This window comes from Columba livia, chromosome 27 (genome assembly GCF_036013475.1).
Source record: "Columba livia isolate bColLiv1 breed racing homer chromosome 27, bColLiv1.pat.W.v2, whole genome shotgun sequence".
NCBI lineage: Eukaryota > Metazoa > Chordata > Aves > Columbiformes > Columbidae > Columba > Columba livia.
Window position 1 is genome coordinate 2603260 of NC_088628.1, and position 18890 is coordinate 2622149.

Sequence of the window (18890 nt, forward strand, 5' to 3'; positions counted from 1 at the left end):
TGCGCCGTTGGCAGCGAGGATCCGATCTGCCATGGCTCTGCACATTTGCCTTGGTAACGTGGGGAAGGAGGGAGGGCAGGAAACTCGCACCGTGCACAGGGGTTCTTAAACACCGGCGAACCCAAAGCATAATTACTAATAAATGTTGAATTAATAGCTTATGAATGTGTTGGTAAGTGCATTAAAATGATGCGTGAGCACATGAATATTCCGGAGCGGGCAGGAGTTGGGGAAGTTATGGCTGGAAAGGTGTTAACAAGGTGATTACACGGGCTGCATGTGGAGTCTGCGAGTGCTGTGCTCGCCCCTGTTAGATGAGCAGTTTATGGCACATTAGGACTGAACCATCTCATTGCAACCTCCTCTTTGCAAATCTCTCGCTTTTAATACAAACAAATGGAGGACGTTTTCCAGATAACAATAATACCCAGCAGTGTGGACCAAAGCAAATGAGTTAATTGCTTTAAGAAGCTTTAACTGCATTTCCATCCGCTGGAATTAGGGCTTGTGGTAAAACAAACATTCAAAACCTGCAGCAACAATAAGCAAGATACACAAAGGGTCAACTCCAGCAACCAGCGTGGACCAGAGATATAAATAACACCAGGCACTGGTTGATTTTGCCCGTCTGGCTCTTCCGCTCTCTTCGAGCTCCAGAAAGCGAAGGTTGATGAGCTCTGTGAGCAAGTGCCCATTGCAGCCCAGCTCCAGGGACCTTTGTAACCGCTGGCGCGTCCTTGCCTTCCTCCCTTGCCTTTCCTCATCTCCATACAGACAGGTGGGCTGGGATGGGGGCAGAGTTGTGGACAAATCCAACTGCTGCCTGATTTTGAAGCCTGGAGAAGCACATTGCGGGGTTTGGCATTGTTGCACAAGCTGGTTTTGGCCGGGAGATTGAACAGGAAAGCCAGGGGAGCAGAAGAGCTGCTCTATCTAATCTCATCTTCTTGAACTAATAATCTCTCTGGCTGTTCATGCTTTTAGATCTGCTCTATATTCTAACTAATCTACTTTACCCGTGCCTCATCCATTCTGGATCCCTCCTCATCTGTTCTAATGATTTATAATCCATATTGGATTCTGAGAAGAAGTTTTAAAAGGCTCTTGTGAGGAGACCAAGCCTTGCTCTAAGTTTCAGTTTTTGTGAGTTATGTGCCTAGATATGAGTCCAAAATGTTGGGAAATTCACTATTTGTCTACTGCACCCTGAGTTTGAGTTCATTCCAGCTCGATTTAGGCAACTTTTCATCCCGTATAACCTGGTAGCCTTGCCTGGAGCGGCAGCGGAGATAACAGCATCATCAGCACTGGAGGAGAGATGACATACGGTATTTGTGGCATTTACAAAGACAGAACTATAGCTGTGACCTTTTGGTCTTTCCACAATATAAATAAAGGAGGGAAGCACAAATCTTTGCAGGTGCCAAAAAATATCAAGCTGCCTACGAGGCATTTCCAAACCGCCCATGAGTGGAAACAACCCCCAGTTCCCTCCCCATCATGTGCTGCTGATTACTGGGGGACTTCACTCAGGAATACAGCAAAATAACCATGGAGGAAAGAATAATAAAAACCACAGCTTGCGACCAAGATGGCTCCAGTTATTTAGCAATTGAATATTGAATGATTCCACGCCGGTTACCCAGGACAGAGAGCCCGTGATGCACCCAGCACCTGAGTTCATGGCCTTGCCCAGTAAAACATGTTCTCACATCAACACACCCATGGGCTTAATTCTCACTTTTACTCTGAATCACCTTTCAGGTGCTTTGGATGTGAAAAGCATCTAAAGCACTAAGTATCTCTCCTCTTAACACGGTACATCTCATCCTGCAAAGGATGCTTTGGCTCATATTTCGTGCAGACAGGGGAAAAAACAGTCAGTCTCATTGTTAAACAAATAAAACTAGTGATTTACTCAGGAAAAACCTCTAATGAGGTCAGAGGGTGAAATGCCACACTGCGACTGGTGACCTTTTCTCATCTCCAAAACAACATTTGCTAGATATAGAGATACACCACTGATTGTTATACAGTGATTGAGGATTTTTGCTTACAGAGAGATCCCAGTTTCTGACTTCTGCTACTGCTCACAACCTCATTCCAACAGTGACTCGCAGCTAATGACTTTGCAGCCTTGCAAGGGGTTTCACTGCAAGTTTGTGCGAAGGAAAAAGTCTCTTCTGAAGGCAGAGAACGGGACAGGAGGTTGGAAACAATTTGCTAACAGAAGTTAGTGCACAAGAAGGGTCTGCAGCTTGATAAACAAGCAATAAAAAGCCCGTGGCCAAACCTGCTTTGCCCCAAGAAAAGGCTGCGGGGGCAGCAGGTGAAATACAGCTGAGGAGCAGCTTGATAGGTCTGAACGGCTTCTTCTAAGAGCTACTGCTCTTAAACTGGTTTTCCTTCCTTTCCCTTGGCTTTCCCAGCCCAGAGCGACAGCTCCAGGGGTTGCTCCATGGGGTGACTCCACGGGGTTCACACGCAGCCCCTCGTGCACCCACACACACGTTCACCTCAGCACCATCTCACCCCGGTCACATTGTCAACGAGGAGGAGTTTAACCCACTGGCCACCAGTGAAACAGCAACATCTTTCTCCTTGACATTCAGGCGATTGAAAAGCTCCTTGTAGGGTCAAGCACAGTGGCTTTTAAATAATGCATTGTGTTTCTTATTGTGTTGGCATTTAAGTGCTGGCTGAGAAAGAAAAAACAACCAGGGTCCCAGTGCTCCGTGTTCTTTCTAATGGGGCCATCGGAAGCCCTTGTGCAGACACAACACTCCCAGCCACCTGTCCCATCACTCATGTCCCCTCTCCGTGTCCCACACGTACCTCAGGAGCCCGTCACAGGGGGCAGCAGCCAGAATCCACCTCGCTGACTCTCAGCTCAACATTTTGGAGAGCCTGGTTTGAATTTTCAGGCTTGTGATGTGTTGCCAGGAGCTGTCACTTCTACTCGGATCAGTCATCTTGAGCGCTGTGTTAGCAGGTGGTGTCACACTCTGCCTGGGATCACTGAGCAGAGCTGGGGAAAGGAGCTGGGAACACAGGTGACCTCCTGCCGGCGTCTCTCCCGCTGCTGGTTGTCACTGCACAGCATTTTATTACTGGAGTCACCCTTGTTTTCAAGCTGCCGGCAAGCGAGGGTGAGTCGGGATGTAGTCGGTGTCCACCCTGCTCTGGGCCAGCACATCTGAGGACCCTTTCTGAACACTGAAAACCACCCAGGTCGCAGCACGTGGGAGCGGATCGACATCTCTCTCCTTCCACCATAGATCATCTCTCTGATTCTGGTGCTTCGTGTGCCTCTGGAATTAGAGTGTGCAGCAATAAGCAGTGGCTGATTTTGGAGGAAACGGCTGGTCTGCACCACACACCTCTGCCTGCACTATCACCCTTAGCGTGCTATCTAGGGCTCCGCACACGCAACGCGTAACCATGCAAAAATGAGCGGATCTGCTCCAGATTTACACCACGACAGGAAGGGAACGTTGGCCCAGATCATCTGTGTGTGTTTTCTTTTCTTTTTTTTCTTTTTTTTTTCAAAAGCAATTAATTAGCCTTGGTTCACAGCAACTTCCCTTCCAGCAAAAACGAGGCCTCGCTGCGCTAGCAGCCCTAATTGCCATGTCAGATATTTCATAGCCCCATTCATTCCCCAGCACCATCAGCTATTGTTATAAATTAATAAAGCCTGGACACATCCCGTATTTAAGAATGAAAGCACAGAGAAGGAGAGTGTGACGGAGCCTTAAAGAGACAGGAGATCGAGGGCTCCTGCCAGGACCCTGAGACTCTCATCTCCAAAACCAACCACCAAACGTGGCTCTGGAGGTGTTTCTAAATGCAGCTGCCTAAAAACACATCCCATTCAGAATTACAGGATATTTTTAGACTGTAAAAGAGAGCAGATATAAATATGTCTTGATTCCTGCTGCAATCCAATTGGCTTAATCAGTGACATCACTGATAGGTCTGATCCATGCTATACAAACACAGTTTTTATTATAGAACAAGGATGCAAAGCATATACGTGTGTCTGCCTGGAGATATATATGTTTTATATATTTGTAATATATATATTTATATACAGGCACAGACACAAGTACCCCTCCCTCTTCTATTTAAAAAAATGCTGCCTGAATCATTTTCACAAATAAGACAAACCCCATATTTTGCTGGCAAAACGATTACGGCTGTCAGATCTGATGGACGCAGCATCTGCAATGAATTATTCATGACGGCTAATTATAAGTTGGCAGATCTCCAGCGCTGTGGCACAAGCGGGCTGGAGATCCCAGTGATCTGTAACCGATCTGCTCCCCCGAGTTCCTGGGGCACCAGGACAGAGGGACAGACTGGGACCACTGACAGCTGCACGAATACGCAATATGCACTGTGCCCTTGTGGCCAGGAAGCCAATGGTACCTGGGGTGGGTTAGAAGGGGGTGGTCAGTAGGTCAGAGAGGTTCTCCTGCCCCTCTGCTCTGCCCTGGGGAGACCACACCTGGAATATTGTGTCCAGTTGTGGCCCCTCAGTTCCAGCAGGACAGGGAACTGCTGGAGAGAGTCCAGCGCAGCCACCAAGATGCTGAAGGGAGTGGAGCATCTCCCGTGTGAGGAAAGGCTGAGGGAGCTGGGGCTCTGGAGCTGGACAAGAGGACACTGAGGGGGGACTCATTCCTGGGGATCAATATGGAAAGGGGGAGTGTCAGGAGGATGGAGCCAGGCTCTTCTGGTGACAACCAGTGACAGGACATGGGGCAATGGGTGCAAACTGGAACACAAAAGGTTCCACTTGAATATGAGAAGAAACTTGTTTGGGGTGAGGGTGGCAGAGCCTGGCCCAGGCTGCCCAGGGGGTTGTGGAGTCTCCTTCTGTGCAGACATTCCAACCCGCCTGGACACCTTCCTGTGTAACCTCATCTGGGTGTTCCTGCTCCATGGGGGGATTGCACTGCATGAGCTTTCCAGGGCCCTTCAACCCCTGACATTCCGGGATTTTGTGATTTAGGTGTGGACTCAGCCCTGCGTGGTACGGCACAACCCCCAAAGTAACCCAGAAAGCCACAAAGGTTGTGTGTTCCAAACTGCCACCCCGTCCCTAAGGATCTAACAAGGGTAAGTGGTGTGTTGAAGAGCTCCAAGGGGTCTGCCTTATGGCCAGCACTGGGACACAGCAGATGGCCCAGGAAAGAGCATAAAATTGAGGCCAGCAATTCCAAGCCATGGCCTGGGCTTCCTCTCCTAATCAGCACTGCTTTCTGCATCTCTTGTGCCTTTTTGATTCCCAATAGCAAGAACTAACATGACTCCTCCCTTCCTCTCCGCTGCCCACGACAGCCCTGCAGCTGCTGATAAAGTGAAAATGGGATTTTTCAGAGCGCAGCGGATGAGCTCAGGGGTACCAGAGCCCTGCCCCAGCCCTCCTTAATCCACTGCGACCGGGGAAAATCCTGAGGCACACGCTGAGCCTCTGCCAAAGCGCACAGGGGCGAGCTGAAACGTGTCTGTAAGGCCGGTGCTGAATCACGGCCCTAACAATGGAGGTGAGGAAGAGGAGGGAGGGACAACGCAGCGGCCAGTTGCACTGGTCTGACTGGGAAGCAGGGGCACCGCACCAGTGCAGACGGAGCAGAGCGGCCACACGGGGTGGGGGTGACGCCGTGTTACCTGCTGTTGGTTTTCCAGGCAGAATTTCAGGTGTCCCTCCTGAGCACTTTACTGCAAGCCCACTGGGAGAGCTGGTTGAAAGCTGCTTGCTTCGAGGCTTTGAGGACTTTCCAGGACTTTTATTCATCACTGGCTGGAGAATAAAGCGTTAGAGGCACAACCAAAGGTCAAAAGAGGTTCCCTGTTCAAAGGCTTCTCCTCAGCAGGGGTTAAATACAGCATCGAACTCCAGCGCCGAGCACGCTGCCGCTCCGAGGCTCCATTTCCACGCTGGAGCTCCCATCTGAGCAAACCAGAGCCCAAACTCCCAGGGTTTGACTGGAGGATTTGGACAAAGCCCCAGGAACTGCCCCGCACCAGGAAACCTGAGCGTGTGAAGATCAGAAAATCCATGAGCACATATTCTCCAAGGGCAACATCCAAGAGAAATGTCTTTAGGCTTCTCCAACCCATTAATCTCCAACCCAGTAATATGAGATTTAATGCTGTTAGCACCGAACACCTAAACGAGAAGGTTCAAGGCTTATTGGTTCAAATAATTTTGAACTTCAGTGGATATTTCTTTACAGCCCAACAAAACCAGTTACTGATGGTAAAAACAAGACACACCTAGAAGAAAACGAACCCCTAATTTGAGCCCTGGCTTCTCCCACAGCCCCAGTTCCCACTGAAATCAAACTCCCTGGGGTGACAAACAGGGTCTGCAAGCAGCTCTGATTTCTCACTGGCCTGTTCACGTGCGACCCCCAAATCCCGGGTGTGCTGAGTGCACCTGAGGCAGAGCAGGTATCACACATGCACCATGTACCAGCCCCCTTCAAAACAACAGGGCAGCTTAAAAGCAAGAGAATGAACGTCTCTAATAAGGCCAGGCCTGGTACATAACATTATCCCTGCATTTGTTCTGAATTCACCCAAGCAGAAAGGTAACAGGAGTTGTCCAGCAATAAGAGACTGCCAGCTTTCAAAGTTTGTCTCTTCTCTCAACGCACGCTATGAAAGTTACCCCTCAGATTCGTTTCTTTCTCTTTCCCTTTCCTCTTGACATACTGTAGACATAAACTCTCTCCCTGCAAGGAAATCCCATCTTCCGCGAGTTCCAAGCTCAGTGACATTCTCCGCGCTGCCCGGAGCGCAGGGCCTGTCTCTTTGGTGTGAACTTAAATATCAAGACTCGTTCATTTACAAAAATAGTGAGGACACATTTTCTTCTTGCCTGAGTCTCTTCCAGAGCCTGGAGAAAGGGGGAGCGTCTCGGATTAGGAGGGCAGCGAGCGGCACGCGGCTCAGAGACGGGTGTCGGATGCACGTCAAGGTAATTGCAATGCAAAGACAGACACGGCTCGTGCAGAAATCCCCTTGTCTATACGCTGCCTTCCCCACCCTACGTTTCCTCTGCAGTTTTAATGTTTTGTTTCAACCTTTGGATTGTATTAAAATATTGATGCTAACGTTTTATTATAATTTCATATTCCATGTTTAATATTTTAATACAATCAAAAGCCCAAATGAAATCTTTCAACATTATCGGGTGAGATGATTATGCGCAACTGAAACAATACAATCCACCAAAGCCAGGGATGCGTTTCCCAGAATTTGCTCTCCCTCGGTGTTTACCCAATGTCATCCTTTTGTTCTCGTGGGTGGACAGCCCCTTCCCTCCAAATTATCAGGAATCCAACTGAAATGTGCATTCAAGCACCTCAAATTGAGCCAAACATCCCGATGGGGCTCACGATTTGCCTTCTCGCCCCAGTGACACGGCACAGACGGTCACATCGCTCGGCTGTGATGGCGAAGGGGAGCAGGAGACCCCCGGGGCTCTGTGCCCATATCCCTGCGGTCCCAACACCCTTGAGATCCCCGCTGGGTGTCACATCCCCACAACATCCCCTCTGTTTTATGGCACGAGAAACCTGCTAACCCTTCCAAACAGTTTTTCAATTTAAGGCAGATTAAGAGCAAAAATTCTAGTGGGACTAATAGTGTGTAATCTTCTTTACATTCCTCCTCTTGCTTTATGAAGAACAGTTCTCCGCAATGGCGTATTTCACACTCCGATGCTGATATTTCAATTTCCTGCTTAAGTTACAATAAAAACTGCCCACACCGCTGATGCTCCCATGAAGAATAATTTATGTTGATTGACGTTCTTTAATTCCCTTTGGATGCAGCTAATGATTAAGAGATGCCAGGAAATTTAAAAGCACGTCCTACCTGCGGACTCCTCTAAGCTCCTTTGGAAGGCTTTGAAAAGCTTCCAATTTCAAGCACGAACCAGCGCTACTGATCTTTAAGCACCTTCCTCGTCTCCTCTCTCTTCCTCTCCTACTTGTTCCCCCACCCCACAGGAAGACAGAATTAAATGACTGAGCTCAAGCAAAGCCAAGGGAACTGAGTCAATGGCAGGAATGTTAGGAGGGCACTCACCTTCCTGCGGGACAACCTGCAAGCCCATGACTGGGGTTTCTGTTGATTTTGGGGACCACTGGGACACATTTCAAGACCCTGATGGGCAACTGCATCCTCCTGTAAGTCAGAACCTGCGCTGGCAGAAGGGAGCGGGAGCAGCGAGCAGCAGGCAGCGGCAGTTCTGCAAAAGCTACAGAAGTGAAAGGGGGCTGCAAACCTGCTCCAAAAATGGTCCCTGCACTGACAAAGAATCACACAGAATCCCAGAATGGGTTGGGAAAGACCTCAGGGATCATCCAGTCCAAGCCTTGGTCCAACTCCAGTCCATTGACTAGATCATGGCACTAAGTGCCATGGCCAATCTCAGTTTCAAAACCTCCAGGGCCGGTGAGTCCAGCACCTCCCTGGGCAGCCATTCCAATGCCTGACCACTCTCTCTGCAAAGAATTGCTTTCTCATCTCCAGCCTCAATTTCCCCTGGCAGAGTTGAAGCCCATGGCCCCTTGTCCTATTGCTGATGCCTGGGAGAAGAGCCCAATCCCCACCTGGCTAGAACTGCCCTTCAGGTAGTTCTGGAGAGTGCTGAGCTCAGCTCTAAGCCTCCTCTTCTCCAGACTAAACAAGCCCAGCTCCCTCAGCCTCTCCCCATGGGGCTTGTGTTCAAGTCCCTTCCCCAGTCTTGTTGCTCTTCTCTGGACCCGCTCCAGCACTTCAATCTCTTTCCTGAGCTGAGGGGCCCAAAACTGAACACAACACTCCAGGTGTGGCCTCCCCAATGCAGAGCACAGGGGAAGGATCACTGCCCTTGTCCTGCTGACCACGCTCTTTTGGATACAGGACAGGACACCATTGGCCTCCTTGGCCACCTGGGCACACTGTTGGCTCATGTTGAGCTTCCTGTCCATTAGTCCCCCAGGTCCCTTTCTGCCTGACTGACACTCTCAAGCCAAGCTTGCTGGCATCCTTATGTTAATCAGACGTAAGAAAACACGAGCTTTTTCCCCCGTCTCCACCCGTGCACACCTTCCCCAGCACGCACAGACCCGCACCCCATCAGCCCCACACACCTTGGCCGCTGCCATGAAGAAATAATTTATATTGAGTCCTTTTGCCAAGCCAGTCAATGTTTCCCTTGCACTTGGCAAAGCAGCTGTCTTCCTATCTTCTGTGGACAGAAACTGTCTCTCTGCAAGGAGGATTTGCCTGGATGGGAAGGATTTACTCTTATTCCAAACTAAATTCAGCTCCGCAGGCTGCTAATCCAGCACTTCTACAGCAGAATAATCCATCCAGCACAACCATGTGAGATTTCTCTGTGTGGACAAGATCTCGCAGGCTGGTAAGTGAAGAGGAAAAGGGAATTGGTCCCTGGAGCCCCCCAGATTCCAGCAGATCACCCCAGAGTTGCAACAGGGCTGCTGAACCTCAGAGGGTTAAAAAGCAACCCCAAGCAAGGGAAGACTGAACACGGTTTCAAAACGCTGAGAAATCTTCTTATCAAAATAATGTCAGAGCCTGTCACGGCGGAGGGAAAACAAACGCACGATACATGATGGTTCTGCATGAAATGTAAAACGCTGTTTAGTTAAAACAAAACTCTTTCAAAGCACCGGAACGGAGAAGACGGGAGGGGGACGAGGTAACGGTACAAAGCGCTCTGCTCTCTACAATGAAAAGCTATTGAAACGGAGAAAGGCGCTGAGGCGTGTGCGGCCCCGGCTGCATCTCTAGCACACGCCACGCGACACCCACGAGGAATTACTTGGTAATTATAGGGCTCGCCGGCCACCCACTCACTGCCAACACCCCGTTCCTCTGCCACAGCACCCACGGGAGCGGAGGGGAGACGCCTGTTTTAAACAGCCCCAAGAAGAAAATGAGAAGAGACGGTGCCGAATGGGACCGTGATGAACGGTCACCAATGAGGTGTCGGATCCATGCAAGCGTAATTCCTGTCCCAAGGTATTCTACCCTTTCCCATGGGCCTTGTCTCCCACGGCAGGAGGAAAATGCTTTTCCAGGGATGCGCTGGCATTGCTGTGGGGTTTGAATAGGGATTGCAGCGTGCCAACGCACCAGTACCCCAAACCTGCTAATTGGACTAGATGATCTTTGGAGGTCCCTTCCAACCCTTAACACTCTGATTCTGTGAAACACAACACCGCTCCAACAGACCTTTTGTAGAGCTGGCTCCGAAGCCCAGAGAATTTGACAGAAGGGATGCAGATGATGGAATTGCATTCAATAAAAAGGGTGCTATGAGCTTTGGGGCTCTGCTGCCAGCTCCTCCAGCTTGCTGCTGCACGGAACGGGGCTCCCGCATGTGTCTCTTATACCATCTACGCATGGTCGAATCAACACCATCCTCTCTTGGATCCTTTTAACATAGAACAGTTATAATAACCGCCAAAAAGGACACTGACTTGGAAGACAATGACAGAAACCACGGCTAAGGAAAGAAAAAAGATCCATTGACAGTTGTGGAAGATCAGCACACCTGCAGAAAAAGCCTTTCACGGACACGTCTTCAATCTTCCCCGCTTCCAGCCCCTAATAGTGGAACCCGATTCGAAGACTTGGTGATTGATTTCCAACCCAGACGCAAAGTGACAGGCTCATTTTCGAGTATTGCACAGCTATAATTCCGTGGTTTATTTGTTATTATTTTAACCTGCTGATGAAGTGGGGCTGTATTCAAGGTAGCGGGTAACAACTCCAGCTTGAAGCATTATTTAGAGTTCGGTATTTAAAGCGAGAGCCTCGTGCCTCTGGATATTTATGAAGAAGATGTGCCTGTAGCTGCAGCGCCCGTATCTTATTTGTTTGTTGTTCAAACAAAGGATCAGGAAATTGGATGCTGTTTCTAGCCAGTGATATCATCTCAACGGTTAAGGGAAGGCCACTGGTCTTTGCATGTTTCTCCAACAGAGCAACGAGAAGTTGTCTCCAATTCAAGGTGAATGAGTCACCTTGGCAAGTGCTTTGTCTCTGTAAACAAGCAAAGGCCCCGCTCCATAAATCCCGGGACAGAGCAGAGCAGCATCCTCAGGGTTGTGGGGCCCAACCCCACTGCCTGTCACTGAAGTTTGTTTTCTGATTTACAGGAAGTTTTCCCCATTTCTCACCTTAAATTTCCCCTCTTTTAATTTAAGATCAAATTAAGAAATCTTGCCTTGCCCCCCACGGAGAACAGCACATTTTTCTCAGAATACGGTTCTTGGAAGAAAAACCTTCCAACTAGATGCGGTGAGAGCCCAGTATGAACAACCCTGCTGTGGCTGGGATTATGGCACATTCACACAGCCAGAGTTCTGCTGGGTCCCCCCTTTTCTAGGCCAGAGAAGCGCCTTAGCCCCAGTTTGGCAGCTCGGAAGCTGCGCCTGGGTGGTTCCAAACCTCGGCCTCCTTCCTTGCCTTGCAGCACAGCTGCACAGAGGAGATGCTGCACAACTTGCCGCGCTCTATGAACTTGCCTGGGAGCTCCTAAATCACTCTGGCAGCTTGGGAGAGCTCATTCGGCCTCAGAAAGCGAGCGTGCCGCAGCAGAAGCCAAGGAAGAGCCTATTTGCTCAGGCTGTGAAGTTTAACCTCTGCCGTGCTTCTGTGCAGCACAGAGCAGCGGCATTTATGAGCTGTAAGCGGTGATTTCTGGATGCTGCTCAGATACCCGAGAGAGGCGCAAACCAGAATTTCCTCACACAGCCCGACAGTTTCTGAGATGTCGAATGTCTCCACGAAGTCTTCACCGCTGTTCTTCCAGTTTCTCATTAACTGTGTAGAAGACCAAATGCCGTCTGCTCACAAAAAGCTACGAGCTCTGTAGGGCTTTGCAGCGAGAACCAACAGACTTCAGCCTAGTGGATTAAGAGAAGGCAATTTGAAGCTGATCCGGTGTTATCTGTTTCTTAAAGATCTCTCATTTCCTAGGCTTTCTCACTAAGCCCTGGTCGGCAAGCGCCCGGCGTGCCGGGAGCCCGCACGGAATGCGATCTGCAGCCTCGAGCCCTGTCCCCACGTCAGCTGGTGCCACCGTGGACGTGCGGAGCCCAGGAGCGCAGCCCCGGCCACGCAAGCTGCCAGTTTGCCAGCCCAAGAATGAAAGGGGACAAATTAAATATATACATCCCACCCAAGCTGCTACCAGTTCTATTTTGCCAGGGTGTTATTAATAAAAACAATCTCTGGTGCCAGCTCTGGTTCACAGCCAGGGCTGCAAACTGATGGAATTGCTTTTTATCCAGAGCACGTGAACAAGTCTCCCCTGATGGCAGGAGGGGGCTGAACATCGCTCTGGGGTGGTGGCAGCCGGGGCCTTATGGTCCCAACAGCAAATGGGACACAGAATTGAGGGCAGAGCTAAAACTGCTGGGGCAGCTCCACGTCCTTTCTAAAGAGACCACAATGAGGTTGGTGAGGGAACCAGCACGTTCTTTGGTGCCCTGCAGCTGCTCAGCTAATGTAGAAGGGCAGAAGGACAGGGGAATTAGAGAAGGGCTTAGGAGCTCTTAGAAGAAAGGTCAGGCAGCCTTGGAGAACAAGAACCCCACCGCTGCTCCAAGGCATTCAGCTGGTTTATTGTCAGTGGGTTTTTGCCAACTCCCAGCCCCACTGGCTTCTCAGAGATGTTTTACGGTAACGTGAGTGTTAACAAGTGAGTGGGTGTAGGGTGAAACTCTTACTACCCCCTGTGATATTGCTTCATGTAGCTGTCCCAGGCCCAGAGAGCAGGCAGGTACCTACAAGAAGCAGAGATTTTCCTGGAAGAGAGAGGAAAACCCTCCCACAGCAGGATGATGAGAGCTGAGCACTTCATTCCTATCACTATGCGCAAGTCAGCTGCTTAAAAACGATGCTGTAAGGCTAATTTTGAAGCGCTGTGGCCTTCAGTGGCTCAAACCAGCAACCTGCCCATGCTTCAGTTTCGCACTGTAGAGAAAGGAAACGACAGCGCTTAGTGCTGGGGGGGTATGTTACACCTGAGAGGTGTTCATCTGCCACAGCAAACCAGCAGAAGGCAGCAGGGACGGATGCTGGAGTGACTGATGTGCAGCTGATCATCATCAGGCACTGCATCCTCCCCAGCCCGACGATTGCAGAGCCACGAGCAATTAAACTCGACGCAGCAAACCCCACCTGCTGCTTCCACTCAGCCTCCCTGTTTCTCCCTTTGCAAAGCTGCTGTCGGTCTTTCTTTCCACAAACGTGGCCCTCTTGTGTTCACAAGACAAATCTGGAGAAAACAGTTAACTGCTCTTAAATACAAGAGAGTTATTAGACAGGTGGCTTTTCCACACCCCAAACCCCATCCTACAGGCATCTGCCCCAAATCCCACACAAGCGGGCTGAGCATCAGCTCGAGCATCACACAGATTGGTGCCTTCCCTCCCACCCCCGCCTCCCTAGAGCTTTGCAGATCTAAACGCGCAGCGCTTGGAAGGAAGAAACCCCAAGTGCTGTTATCTGAAGGGTGCAGAGGAAGACCAGCAGTAAAGAATACAGATCAGGCCGGTGTCACTGCGTATTCACAGGTGTATGTACGGGCATACGCACGCACAGAGGGAGTTTGCAACGCGGCTCAGATGTCCAGAAATGAAAGGAGCAGTCGTTTATATCAGGGTTTCCATAGAGACCAAGTTTTGAAAGAATTAAGGTGGAACGATTATGTACGTTCTGAAGGGCCTGAGATAAAAATAACCTCGCTAAGCGTTGCATGGAGTAATTAGATGATGATCCTCAACTTCAAGCTGGTGAAATAGCCAACCTGGGCTCGCCTGCACGGTACCGGCCAAACCTTTAAGCCCTTAGAGAGCAGGGTTGGGTTTTTTCCCTGCTTTTCATAAAATTTGCAGTTTGGGCAGCAGGTCAGCAAAAAGTGCTCATGCACTTGGGTCAAAATGGCAGCATGGGAAAGATTCACTTTGGAAGAAGCCAGAACAAAACCTTCTCAATGCTTCACTCTGAAAAAAAGGTGTTTTGTTTAGCACTGCAATAACAGGGTAAATGCAACCGAGAAAGCAACAGCAAGTTTTGCTCTGGTGTGGAACAGATACAACTCTCTGAGGCCAATTACTTCTGCTTTGGGAAGGGATAACGGAAAGCTTTGTTTCAGGTGGTCTTCCCCCAAGTGCATCGCTCTCCAGTCTCCAGTTAAAACCACGAACAAATGAGAAACTCCTCCCTCGGTCCTTAACCAGCAGAGCAGTCTCTGCACTGCCCTCAGCCCAGCTGGCTCGCAGTCTGCCTATCTAACCAGCCACAGTGACTCCCCATCTATTTTTCCTAAAGCAAATTCCTAACGATGGTTATGAAAACCTCCTTATGGCTTGCCAGCTGATGCAAAAGTAACACAGAGTAACAGGCCATAATTCACTCACAACAACTCCTAAAAGCAGCTTCTGATTGTCGGGGCTGTGTGGGGGTCCCTTCCAAACGACCCCAGATGGACTTTGAGGAACACAATTCCCCACCAGATCCCATTTCACACCTGCACCTTCAACGCGCACACCAAGTGCTGACACTTGTGTCACCAACGCTGCCTCGTCTGCTTTTTGATGGCTCTCAACTCACCCAAGGACTGAGGGGGGACAACTCCCCTTGTCTCTTCAGCTTCTAAAGCCAGCAGGCAGTGATAGTGAAGATGAAGGGCTCCAGGTCCGCTGGAGTGTGAGAAAGGAGGAAAACAAATAAAGAACAGTTTTGATTCACAAGCTTGCTCCTCCACGAGCATTTCAGGCAGGATGGATATTCCTGCCTCTGCACCCCAGTGTAAGAGCTTGGGAAGTGAATTATTGGAGGAACACTTTCCCCCTCGCAGAGAATAATTCCCTGTAACCTCACCTCTCTGTCTGAAAACTGCAGCATCTCCTTCATAAGTGTCTTTAGTACGGACACCAGCTCCCGTTTCTGGCAATGATAATGTAAGTCTGGTGTAGTACCATCGATTTCTGAGTGTGACTCGTGCTTTTCTTGGGTGCAAATGCTAAGAGTCTCAAGCAACTAATTTCTGCTTCCCACAGCACTCCCCTACAAAAGATCAATCCTTCCTGAGTAAAACAGAGAGCTGCAAAGGCTTGAATTTAATTCAGGCAGACAGCACGCTCCTCTGCAAACACTGCCGGGGCTCTGGCATCTGCAAAGGTTCCGTGTGACGCAGGAAACCTGAGTCAGACCCACAGAGACGCGATCGATGGGGGCAGCGATGGGGAGGCAGGACACGGAGGGTCCTGTGTCGCTTCTGTGTCAGCACAAGGTGGAGCGGACGTGATGTGGTTTGACATGAGCAGCAACCATACAGCTTTCCTGGTTCCAAAACAGCAAGTTTCCAACTCATCGCCTGTTCTCAGTACAGCCAGTGAATTGCCAAATAGATTTATTTGTAGCCTAAACCAGGTTTAGGTGATTTGCGTGTATGCATCTATATTCATTCCCTTTTTCCTTATCTCCCTGAAATTTTAACTCACTGGCCAATCCAAGTCTAATCCAACGGAGGCACAGGTCTCAAAGAGGCTGAACCCCAAGAGATACCACAAAAATACATATTTGATTGGGGTTGGCAGACATTACAATGAAGAGAAAATCTGAAGTGTCAACTGAACCTTTATACAGCCTAGAGATACCCCCTAAGAAGGGATTCGATCTTAAAGGTCTTTTCCAACCTGAACGAACCTATGATTCTAACATGAATGTGCCCATTTATTGACATACCTGAATTTGGCTCAACCAATACATAAGCCTTAGGTCACAGGTCTGCTGTATAATTAGGACTGAGTTACCAGCTGCTCTCTCCTAAACCCAGGCCTCGATCTCACCTTATCACCATCTTTTCACGCCCCTGCGGTGCCTCCGATCCGTGGGCAGGATTTGTCCTTTGCCAGGGGAAAAGCAGCTTGGCGTTCGCCTGTCGATACACGTGAAGGAGCCCTGACCCCCCTCTTTCCTTCCCACGCCAGGCAGATCAGCACCAGCTGCTGCAGGTGTTGCCAGGGCTCCTGGGGAAAGAGAACACCACAAATCCTCTGCTGAAGGTCACCAGCCACACGGAACCACGCCAAAGAGTGGGCAGAGCACACCGAGATTAATGGCGCTTCAAGGTTTAGATCTGGCTGCGCTGGGAGGGCCTGCGGAGAGAGCCAATAAAGGATAATATGCTTTTACATATAAATGAATCATTTAAAGGAATGAACAAGCCCGTACGTGGCCAAGCTCCTGTCCTGAGGAACGGGGGAGGTATTCCCCACCGATTTGCAGAGAGAGTAATTAAAGAAGAAGAGAAATCATGGGTTTTGCAGGCTGAGCGCAAGGGTTTTGCTCTGGCAATAACGCCCATGTCGAGAGCAGGAGTGGGGCAGCGTGGCCCTGGGCTGACAGCCCGGGTTCCAACCCGTGCTGGGACACTGGGTGCTGCGCGGCCTTGGGGAATTTACTCCTCCTCTCAGTTCCCCTTTGAAAACAAGGATTCCAACACCGTGTTCCTCTGCAGAATGTCCTCGGAGCTAGCAAAGAGCAGCACTGCATCGCAGAGAGTTATTGTTCCAACTCCTTCCCTGCCCTCCTCAAGATAACATCTGAGCATCACCTAGACCTGCACAGAGCGACACGGGTCGTGTCTGTCACACGTGACTCCTCTGTGATCCCCAAAGGCAAAATGAGACATGTGGTGGCGTGTTTCGCCTTGACAGGGTGGGCTCTGTTTCTGGACGAAGGGCTCCTTCTGTATGTTGCTTTTTTTAGCCAGCGCTCTGTGGCTTTGAGAGAGAAGAGAGGGTGATAAGCTGCTTGGAAACCAGGCAACAGGCGGCCGCTGCGCAGCTTGGGGTCATCCAGACCTGACATTTAGAGGCAAAATTTGCTTGGAAGAGGCGGTTTTGCTGGCCCCACACCAGGTTAAAATGCGTTACGGCTGGGCCTTGTTTCACCGAAATCCTCCTGGACTCTTATTTCCACCTTATGTCTTAATTCCTGCCCCACTCCTGAGACCCAGGAGGAAGAGGGAAGAAAGAGGCATCAACAGCCTTGTTTTCCTGCTGGGCCAGGAGCAGGCACGGCCGCAGGCTGCAGCGCACCAGTTAACATGGGAATACTCCAAGGATTTTGTTTAGAGTTTTATAGCATTACATACCAGCCTTATTGGATTTAAATGGCTTAAATTAACTGGGTTATTTAATGGATTGTCCAGATTAAGGAGGAATCTGCAAAGGTTGTTACTTCAAGAAGAGCAACTGCATTGGAAGAAAAGATCTCCAAGTAACATTAATATCCAGGAGGCTCCTGAGTCCTGACAGGCCACTCCTGTCCTTTATTGACATTCTCTCATATGCATTTAGCCAGGTTTGTGTTTAGTTTAATAATCTCCTGAAAGTTTAATTGTTGCTTTATTCATCCATGACCTTTCCTTCTCATCTGGAGACATATTATTGCTAATCTACAAATTTCAAGAACCAGATTTATTTGCAAAACCAATTATTCTGCTATGCAAATCTCCTCTCCTCCTGCAGCCTGCTTGAACAGGGCTTTTTTACAGCCACCATAAGATATAGACACTATTCAAATATTTAAATGTAAAATTTATCTATATTTCTTTTCAAGCATGCCCAGGTTCTATGTGGTGCAAAGTTAATTAAAATCTTTAGAATCAAAAGCAGGTTTCCTGACCTTGATCCAGACCTGACAGACTTTAACCTCCAAAGTCACCCACAGGGGAACTGGAACTACCAGCAAAGCGGAAATCACTTCGCTATCGGTAAACTTCTAATGGAGAAACCCGTGCTCTCCATTAGTGTCAGATGTGACAACACGAGTTCAGTCCCAGAGACACAGATGCAGGTTTCCTGAGCTGTCTGAAGGTGCCTGACCTGAAAGAGGTGTGGAAAAATGCTCAAAATCACACAGAATCACAGAATCGACTGGGATGGAAAAGACCTCAGAGATCATCGAGTCCAAGCCTTGGTCCAACTCTAGTCTGTTTACTAGATCATGGCACTAAGTGCCATGTCCAATCTCAGTTTCAAAACCTCCAGGGCCGGTGAGTCCAGCACCTCCCTGGGCAGCCATTCCAATGCCTGACCACTCTCTCTGCACAGAATTGCTTTCTCATCTCCAGCCTCAATTTCCCCTGGCAGAGTTGAAGCCCATGGCCCCTTGTCCTATTGCTGATACCTGGGAGAAGAGACCAATCCCCACCTGGCTAGAACTGCCCTTCAGGTAGTTCTGGAGAGTGCTGAGCTCAGCTCTAAGCCTCCTCTTCTCCAGACTAAACAAGCCCAGCTCCCTCAGCCTCTCCCCATGGGTCTTGTGTTCAAGTTCCTTCCCCAGTCTTGTTGCTCTTCTCTGGACCCGCTCCAGAGTCTTTGCTACAGATCTCAATGGCACTTTTCCTGTGTGTCCCCATGGCGATGCATCCCCTCAGCCCCAGGGATTATAAACCTCCTGTCCAAAAGCACAGCCAGTGTCCTATGACAACAGAGCCCACCAAGAAATCGACGTTTCATACTCAGCCTTGTGTCAGCAACCAGCATTATCAGGGAGGCTTGCACAACGAAACCATAGTTCAGTGGATGGATGCTAAGCACTTTACAGCTGAGCACCTTAAGAAAGCATTAGCCATGGGATTGGAGGGAGAGGCAGCGTGGGTGCCAGGGGGTGAGCAGCGAGGTTCTGCTGCTGCTCCCCGCGCTCACCTGGGCACCATCCGCATCCCCACAGCGAATCTGACGGTACAGGGGGTTCTGGAACCCCCCAGATCCGGGCTATGGCTCAGCTGTCACCAGAGAAGCACCATCCACGTCCTCTCTTGGATAATTCTG

At 49.7% G+C, this 18890-nt stretch overlaps 1 long non-coding RNA gene across 1 annotated transcript; it reads right to left on the bottom strand.

Annotated features, from left to right (window-relative positions):
* Positions 1-1895: 1895 nt before the first annotated feature.
* LOC135576482 (uncharacterized) lies at positions 1896-6041 on the bottom strand. Its single transcript, XR_010468253.1, has 2 exons — positions 5677-6041; positions 1896-3311 (listed from the first exon to the last, which is right to left on the bottom strand). It is a non-coding gene; the product is annotated as an uncharacterized LOC135576482 (long non-coding RNA).
* Positions 6042-18890: the final 12849 nt, after the last annotated feature.